Source organism: Aricia agestis, chromosome 5 (genome assembly GCF_905147365.1).
Source record: "Aricia agestis chromosome 5, ilAriAges1.1, whole genome shotgun sequence".
Lineage (NCBI taxonomy): Eukaryota > Metazoa > Arthropoda > Insecta > Lepidoptera > Lycaenidae > Aricia > Aricia agestis.
In genome coordinates, this window is record NC_056410.1 from 12,909,618 (window position 1) to 12,919,445 (window position 9,828).

The 9,828-nt window shown below is 33.4% G+C and overlaps 1 long non-coding RNA gene across 1 annotated transcript; it reads right to left on the reverse strand.

The window, feature by feature from the left end:
* Positions 1-268: 268 nt before the first annotated feature.
* Positions 269-805, reverse strand: LOC121727347. The gene is made up of 2 exons (XR_006035653.1): positions 580-805; positions 269-365 (listed from the first exon to the last, which is right to left on the reverse strand). It is a non-coding gene; the product is annotated as an uncharacterized LOC121727347 (long non-coding RNA).
* Between the last annotated feature and the right edge of the window lie 9,023 nt (positions 806-9,828).

Consider the following 9,828-nt stretch of genomic DNA (forward strand, 5'->3'; position numbering starts at 1 on the left):
ATTTGGTCCAAGGACAGGGTTTCTACTTAGACAATCAGCTTCAATGTTGTATCTGCCGGGCGAGTACTTAATTTGAAAATCATATTGTGACAGATAGAATGTAAGTTCACCCAATTCCTCATCTGTCCTTGATTTAATGTTCATAGTTTCTAACGGTTTGTGGTCAGAAAATACAGTAAATTTTCTACCTATCAATAAATGCTGCCAATACTTGACACATTCCTTAATTGCTAGGCATTCCAGATATATTGCTTTCTTCCTTTTTTTAACTTCATTTAGCTTTTTAGAGAAGTATGCAACAGGTTTTTCTTCATTATTGTCTTGTGGCTGCTTCAAGACTGCTCCCAGTCCCTGTATACTGGCATCTGTATATATGTGAATAGGCAGATTAGGATCAAAGATTGTTAATATTGGTTGAGAACATAAAATTTGTTTCATTTCATCGAATGACTGTTGACATTTCTCAGTCCAGTTAAATATTTGTCCTTTTCTTAAAAGATTATGCAAAGGCTCTAGTTTTATTGCTATATTTGGCACATACTTATGGTAAAAGTTTATTTTCCCTAAAAATTGTCTTACCTGTTTCTGTGTTTTTGGAATTGGGAAATTTTGTATTGATATCAAATTATCCTTCAATGGTTTGACTGAGTTATTTTGTATTATATGACCCAAGTATTTGACTGATTGTGCTGCAAACATACATTTAGAAAATTTGAGTTTTAGGCCTTCATTTTTTATGGCTTCAAATAATTGTTTTAGGTGTCTTATATGGTCTAAAAATGTTTTTGAAAATACTAATATGTCATCGATGAAACTTACTGCAAATTCTCCTAGATTATTTTTTCGTATTATGCTACACATTATTCTTTGAAAAATGGCTGGTGCTGTCTTTAGACCGAACGGCAAACAGGTCCATTGGTAGTGGCCCTCCTGTGTGACGAATGCAGTTTTGTATCTGTCAGTAACACGCAATGGTATAGACCAAAAGGCAGAGTTCAAATCTAGCGTAGAGAAAAATTTGCAATCTCTTGTTTTCACTATAAGGTCTTCAATAAGAGGGAATGGTTGCGATTGTGGAACAACTATCTTATTAAGTTCTCGAAAATCTATGCATAATCTGGACTTTTTATTTTCATCTCTTTTGTAAGCGAGTGTAACAGGCGCTGAAAAAGGGCTATATGATTCCTCGATTATATTTTTTTCCAATAACTTTGCAACCTGTTTTTCTATTTCCTTCTTATCTTGAATAGTGCAACGATATGGTATTTTACTGCAATATTTTTCCACTTGTAAATCAATGTGTGCCTCATAACCCGTTACTCTTCCTATGTCATATTTATCTTTTGCAAATACAGATTTATATTTTGATATCAACTCCTCAATCTGTGCTTGATCCTTGAAATCTAGATGATTTATATAAATTTGAAGGTTTTCTTCACAGAAGTGTTCATTAAAGTTTATTATATTTGAATTATTTTGTTCTTCAAAAAACGGTTTAGAACCAGGCAATTTCTGATGTACTTTCAAATTTTCATCTTGACACAAGTAAAATTCTTTTATGCAGTCTAGTCCTATTAAAAAGTCATAGTCAAAATTCTTTCTGTCTATCACAAAAACATTCATTTCCTTTTCCATATCAAAAATGTTTATATTAACTTTAATTATGCCATTTGCTTTTTTAACGCCATTAATTGTTTTCAAATTAGCATTGTGACTAAAGTTGGAATCTTTATTATTCATCTTTAATAACTTTGAATTGATTAATGATACATTAGAACCAGAGTCATAGATTCCAAATATCTCAATATTGTTATTAAGAAGTAATTTTACTTTAATTAATGGCGGCACAGTTGGTTTTTTTTATCTTCACACTGTAGTTCACATTCCAACTCTGAATTATTGATGAGTTTTATTTGTTTTTTATCCTTTTCATTATTTATCTTAGGATTAAACCAACAAAAATCTTCCGAGTGGTAACGTACACCTTTTTTTAATTTTTCACAAATGCTACACTTTTCTTTTATTATATTTGGTTTAGTATCTTCTCTCTTTTTGAAAATTCTTCTTTTTAAAACTAGATGCTCTAACTTTCTCAGTTCATTAAATAAATCTTTTACATACACAACTTCCTCCTTGTTTATTCTGTCCGTTATAAAGTCTGGCAAGCCCGTAGCTATTATATCAATTAATGTCCCTTCATCAATTGTTTTTCTTACTTCTAGCAATAGTTTTTCTTTTCTTACAGCATAGTCCAACAAAGAGCCTGATTGATACTTAAAAGACAAAGCATACTTGCTTGTCGACCAACCTTTAATGGCATAGGTTTGTAAAAAACTTGACTTCCATTCAGACCACTCTGATTGTAAGCTGTGTTTAATCATCATGGCAGCATACCAATCTGTGCAAGATTTTTCAAGAAATAATCTGAAAATTTTAATTTTTTCATCATCGTTTACTAATCCAAATCTTTCACATTCCTTTTCAAACGTCTCCATCCAATAAGATGCACTTGTATTTCGTCCATCAAACTTTTCAATAACGAATTTGTCAGCCACTTTTCTCACACTTTGTTTTTCTTTTCTTTCTTGACTTTCAATCAATTTTTCCAAAATCTTTACAATTGGATCTTCTGTAACTTTTGTATTGCTTTTAGAAAATTGTTCTAGACTTATCTCCTCGAGAAATTGGTCCTGGAAAATCATATTTTTATCCTCATCCACATAAGTTCTTAAAATATCCTCCGTAGTTTTTATCCAAACGTTTCTGGATTGATATCTTTTTTTCAATGTATTTTTCATTGTACTAAAGGTTTTAGTGGATTGTATATGTTTGTGGAGTGACGCTGCTTGATATTCTTCAGGAATAAGAAAAATCCTGTCATCTTGTGTACTGATTGAGGTTATGGCAATGTGGTTCGACTTTCCGTCTGATGTTGGTTTTACTTGAAATGCGAATTTCAATCTTTCCATATTTTCTTTTCTTGACAATAAATGTCGTTTTATAAGGTTATTTCTTAGAATTTTCGACGATTTTGTAGAAAATAATAACACAATTGGGTTTCTGGAAAAAACAAAGTTTTTAATTTAGTAATGTAGATCCACATAACATAAACCTTAAATTATTACATTTAAATTATAAGTAAGAAAAATCTTACCTGGAAAAAACAAAGAAACGACATTTAGTGTTATTAAATTAATAATCGCCGAAACCAAAAAAATTTAAAAATGCTTTTTAGTTTTTAGTCAATTCGGCCATCATTTCTTTTTATAGATTACATAGAAGTCGTAGAACAGAAGGATCTGTCAATTATAACCTAAATGGCGGCAAAATTCAAATAAAGAAAAATACATTTTTCTTTACAAATATAAAAAAATCACTGCTTGGTACTATACTAAACAGGAAATTGGAAAGAATAAATATAGTTTAATTAGCAGACATTACTTATGTATTCTTATAGTTTGCCAAAATTCCTACCTTTGATTCAGTTTACATAATATTTTGAAGAGACCACTCAAAGCGAAGTAGCGAGTGGAGATTACAACAACAGATGCAAAATAAATGGCAGGTAGGAATCAATATTTCTGACCCCACACACAATAAAATACTAAGGGTACATCCCTAAATTTTTGTGACTATTATATTGAATTTTAAACAGTAAGCCAATGGTAAAAGCACAATACAAATAATATGTACAGTAGAGTAACCACCGCCATGCCCAGCGGTGCTAAAATAGTCGCTTTGAAGAATCATGATATAAATCATAATATGATTAATTTTTCTAAAATCGCAAAATGCAACTCTGCTTGCAATTCATTTCTGTATTTTTGTACCGATTTGACATTTGTCAGTTTGACAGTTTTGACTATTCATTTGCTGAATTGTTTGAGAGGAATTGCTAAATGTGACCATTTAAGCCCCGCTGAAATCAAATTCGAATCATACATAATATTATACAAGTTTAACGCACACGGCGAAACTGGATTATTTTGCTCTCTAAAGTTTTGTCGTGTCTTTCTTTATTTAATTAATTAAGTATACGTATAATACTCTTGAACCGCAGCACCCGTATATTATATAAAGATATTATATAAGTATCAGTGTAGCTTAAACATTCATACATTTTTAAATTATTGTTTACTAGCTGACCCGACAGACGTTGTCCTGTCATATCGATGATTATTTAATTCGAATTGGTTTATTGTATTAAAAAAAGTATGTTTATTTTAGTGATATCGGTCCAGTCGTTCAGGCGTGATGGCGTGACCAAGGTTATCCCTTCCTAAGATAGTAACGAGTATGTCATGTCATACATGTAACATGTGTGCTTGCGCTCGATTTGTTCGTATAATAGACTCATAGAAATATGCTCTACTGTATGTTATGTGTACTGTAGTAATAGTTTCGGTGAACGCGATCCATCTCGGCGGATATCCCAACAAATCTCTTCACCGAACTGCAAGATCGATACCGTCTCATCAACAATGCCACATGCTGGGTGATTCCCGAAGATTGATACGTTGCCTCATAAATATTACCCTCCCTTGAATATTGATATAACGTAAATTGATAAGTATGGATATTATTTTTGAATTAGAGAAAAATAGGCAAGATCACAGACATAGATCAAGATATATGTACCTATAATATGTCCCTCATTTTGTATGAAAACGAGCGTGCCACTTTTTTCCTACCTACTGTGACGTACCGATGATAAGAAACGCGTCCTAATGGACAGTGGACTGGTTTCTACAATAGATAATTCTAGGCCAACGTTTCTTATTTATATAAGACATTTAGGCCTTTTTTAAACTTCCGATTGACGTCCGATTCCGATAGCAGTCTAAAGAACAGACTTTCAAAAGACGAGCATTGCTCGTCGTTTGGGAACGCGATATGGCACGCGAAGTACATGCGGTATCTATCTTGATCTATGTCTGTGGGCAAGATGTTGTTTGGATATGCTCTTCTTTATTCTTAAAACAGGTTACATCGTTAGGTCATATTCGAGTATGAGCTCATTTCCAACAAAACGTCCCTACTATCTTGGGAAAGTAGATTTTTCCCTCAATATTGTCCACAAATATGATACTTCCGTTGGTGGTTGACTCAAGTTGGACTTAACCGATCTAAATAATTTGTGTTAAATAATCCAGACTACACAAACGCAAACTGTCTGTAAATTAATTTCCTGTGAATACAATATTCAAAGCGTTAAATAGTTGGTAATATTATTACCAATCCGTCTGGAATATTATTAGTGCCAATAAATATTTTATAATTGCAGCCTATTGATATGGTAATTCTAAATGAATCCGTAATACGGTAACGTTCACGCGTTAGCTCAAATCCGGTGTATTAATTTATAGCTGGATTATAACAATATTATAAAATAATTTGCGCAACTAATTCGTATTAACATATTATAATGTTATTGTTATAATTAAAAGTTACTCAAGTGAATAACCTTTTTTTAAAAGAAAAATTACGAATCGTACAGAAGGTCATATTTGACCTTCTATACGTTCTATAGACTTATTGTCTTTTCTATAGACAGAACTTTGCAATCGTCTCCCAATGTTATAGGAAGCGACCTTTATGACTCTGTCTGTTAAGAGGAGTCCACATCGCTACGCTCGGTCAAACAGCTAGTTTAATTATTAAATGAGATATGAACGTTCAAAAACCCAAAAAATGGCCAGATTTTGCGAATGGCCAGGCTAGATTATACAAAAAATAACCTTAGGAACACAGCTCAAGCCTTTCTTTAATCTTTAATGAAAAAAGTACTTAAATCGGTTAAGTTTTGGAGAAGGAATCAGGGGACAACGAATCGTTGATTTTCTGCAGTTGTCTCTATCGCGTTCTGTGGTATAGGCTTGAGGTAATGGAGACAGCTATAGATATTACACGTACTTTTTTTTCATTTATCTAGCCCCTGGTGTATCCTCTTAAGGAACTGGTATGCAGTGGTTCCTAATATATTTTTTGTGTTTGCTTTCTTAGAAAAAAGTCCACACCAGTTCATTTTCGATCGATTGAAACGATCAATCGCTAATAAGCAGCCGCCCTAATTAAGTTATTTGATATAAGTAGACTGTAGACATAACATTTCATCTTGTCAGGCACCTAATCGAACTAAGGTATTTAAAACTTTATAGAAATCTATTTTAAAGCACCACCGTCAAAGGAACATCAGCCATGATAGCGATCATGGCCGAACATAATTTTGGTACAACAGTAATTACGAGTACACGATCAAAATGGCTGCGTAATATTTTACAGTAAAAAGTTTTCATAGGTTCATTTATATCCTGCAAATCTTAATTAAAATAGTTGTAAAAAGTTCGTCGTCGCCGTTAGGCGGGCAAGCGGGCCGAGTCGCAGAACTATTATGGGTTTCTCGGAACGCGCGCGGTGCCCGGCCGGCGGGAGGCGTGCCCACTCGCCGGCACGTCAGTAAACCCCCATATGATTATTTTAGCTCTATTTGTGCAATCATTTATGCTAATTCCACCTAACGACTCCCAGAAAGGTAGGTTTTTTAATAAGTTGGGTATTGATGTTTGTTGCTGACTTTATGGGAAGGGACAGCTTTACCCTTCATTTGAGTCCGTTGTCAAATTGATTACATTTTGTTTCGTAGAATACACTTCTTTAGCTACACGTTTTTCATCATTTAACGTTTATTTAGCATATAATATATAATACTAAACCGAATTAATGGATCTAAACTAGATTGAAGCTGTATTTATGTCGGATTAAAATAGCCGGTACCGGTTGCTTTACATTGAGTATTCACCCCTTTCTTGGACATTCAACGATGGGCATTGATAGCCAATAAAATTGTTCATATTAAAACTTCTGAAGCGTAAATTCTTATCTGAAAAATTCATTTCTTGTATAAAAAAGTCTGGCAAAGTTGCGCCCTAAGGTCAATAAATAATTCCACGCGAGCAGCTCAAGTTTGAAATGCTTAGATGTTGGTCATCTTCCGTCCAGCAAAATTTACAGATTTTTCGAAATAATCAGATTTTTCTTTTATTGCTTATATTGCTCAGCAAAATTTGTTTATAATCACGTAACAAATATCCCGGTGAAGCTGTAGTAATAGAGTGGCTGTAGTAGCTGTAGTCTGAAACTTTTACTACTACAGTAATTCTACTAAAGTTTCAGAAATTGACTTTTTTATGCCAGCGGGTGTTAAAATTTTTTGTCCATTTATACTATGGCTCTTTATAGACCTCTATGCATAAAAATAAACTGTTTTTGTGGGACGGATAATTTTAGGTTTAACGTTTGTATTTAGGTTGAAATTAAAACATTAAAACTAAAACATTAAAATGGGAGTTATTTAATATACGTAATTTAAATTCGTTCCCAATTGTTTATCTAGAGATCAAGATTTTTTCACGTTATTATAAGAATTTCCATTAATTTTTAGCTATCGTGTTTATTTCGTGATCTGATTTTCCAAGTAATACACCAATAACCATGTAAATGGCAACACGAAACTTCTTTTAAAACATGCATTGAAATACCTTAGTAAATTGCTGCTGTATTGCTATAGAGAGAATTTCTATATGTAAGTACCAACGAAGAAATTGATTCATAGGCAGTTGACAGACCTAGTTGGTCAGGTTATGTCAAATTAATATTATTCGTGATCTGATGGCTGGGTTGAGGTAACGCGACCAAATTACGTAGGTCCGCCAACTTCTCTGATAGTACTTTGTATTTGCTTTAACTGGCTATAATATAGTTTTTTTAATATAAAAGCAAACGGCAAACTAGCAAACGGGTCACCTAATGGAAAGCAACTACGTCCATGGACACTTGCAATATAAGAAGAGTTGCAGGTGCTTTGCCGGCCGTTTTACAGGCGCATAATTTCAAGAAGAGAACGTATTACCTCACACGTTCTCTTCTTGAAATTATGCGCTCGTAAAACGACCTAGTTTTGGTCTGGAAATACTGCTGGTGACAGTTCATTCCAGATTCCTACTTTAATAGGATGCCCACAACTTTAAAGACTAAATCTATAATTTTAATTATAAGTTCATAGCTTTACAAGTTCTAATGAAAGTGTATCTGCGGCGAGGATAAACCCCAATTTGTTATTCCGTGACTCCCGGTTTACCTAGTTCCAATATAGTAACGAAGTATTAAAAAATATGAGATATAAAGCACAATATTTAAAATACCTTAAACCATAAACATTTTAATAAAACGTAATACTTTGCCTGTAATTAATTTACAAACTCACATCCGATAAAAATCTATTTCATCGAAATATAAGTATTAACTAGGATAATTATACATTTTATTTGAATAAATTGTTAGTAAATCGATATTAAAATGCCCTTAACCGAACAATTTTGTTTCTTAATGTTTATTTTCAAAGATATTTTAAAAAAACATGAAAAATAGAGAAGATCCGCCCGAGAACCTACAGTTTTATGCTAAGCTAAAATGAATCTTATTGCGATACGCTTGGTCTTTGGTTGTGTGCAAGGTTATCGTTTTGGATTGAGATTAATCCCCGCCTTAAGCGCGATCTTCGTAGCGTACTAAATGTATGCTACGAGTATGCTACGAGTCACGCTTTAAGTGGTCAGAGTATAATTACTAATTAGTAATTAGGTACTTTAATATCAGCCAACGACTTGCGATTAATTCACGTTTAATAATAATAATAATATCTATGGACGCTTCACACCACGTCAGTCTGGCCCCGTGCTAAGTACCTAAAGGACTTGTGTTACAGGTACCAGACAACGGAAATATATTTAATACTTTATACTATACATATATTTAAGATTTTTATTATATCATACATATATTTAATACACATCCAGACCCGGGAACATTGAAAAATTTTTGTTCCGTCGGCGGGATCCGAACCCGCGACCCCCGGCTTGAGCTACCGACGCGCTCATCACTGAGCCACAGAGGTCGTCAAAGTTTATAAATTGGCTTTTTATGAATTTCTAAATCCTAATAGTACTAGCGGAATTTGTTTAAGTATGTCATCAAAATTCAGGGATCAATTAGAGAGGCAGCGAAGTGCCTTTGATCTTCACAAAAGAGCTTCTAAACGCAGCGGCTTCTTAATTCGCCGGACACCCAACAGATTAGCCGGTTTTCTTCGCCGGCTTTAGCATATTTAACGAGAGGATTCCCAATGTTTTAATATTCAGGTAAAGGTAACGTGATTAGTTTAATCGTACTTTTAACTTCTGCGTAAATTTATGCAATAAGAGTCCGCAAAATGACCAAGTTTAAACAGTAATTTTAATGAAGAATTATGTATGTAATAATTCCGGGGATTAAATTCTCTCGTGAGGACGCCGAGGCCTTATAATGATTTAAATTGTTATCATAAAAAATATTAACGACTCACAATTTACTTAATGGGTCCAAGATTATTTTACTGTCTTCTTTTTAATGAATTAAGTTGTTAGATGAGTGTCTCAGATCAGTTTTCAGACCTTTTTTAATGATTTTATTAATAATATCTTTTCTTTTTTTTTGACTGACAACTTTCTGTTGCTTTGTTACAATACAATTCTTTGAGAAAATAAGTTTGTGGAATATTATCATTACATGTTTAAAAATATCAGTTTTATGGTTCACAATCGAGGCATATGAAATGGAAACGTTTCAGTAACGGAACGATACAAAGAATCGACGAATCAGCTGCACAGGATGTTGTACAACTGTTGAACACGACTCGGGGAATCCCCGGGATGTCATCCGTGCTTTGTATGAAATTAGAATTCCGCGACGAATTTCGCAAGTTAGCGCAGCGTGAAATTGTATCTGACTCGC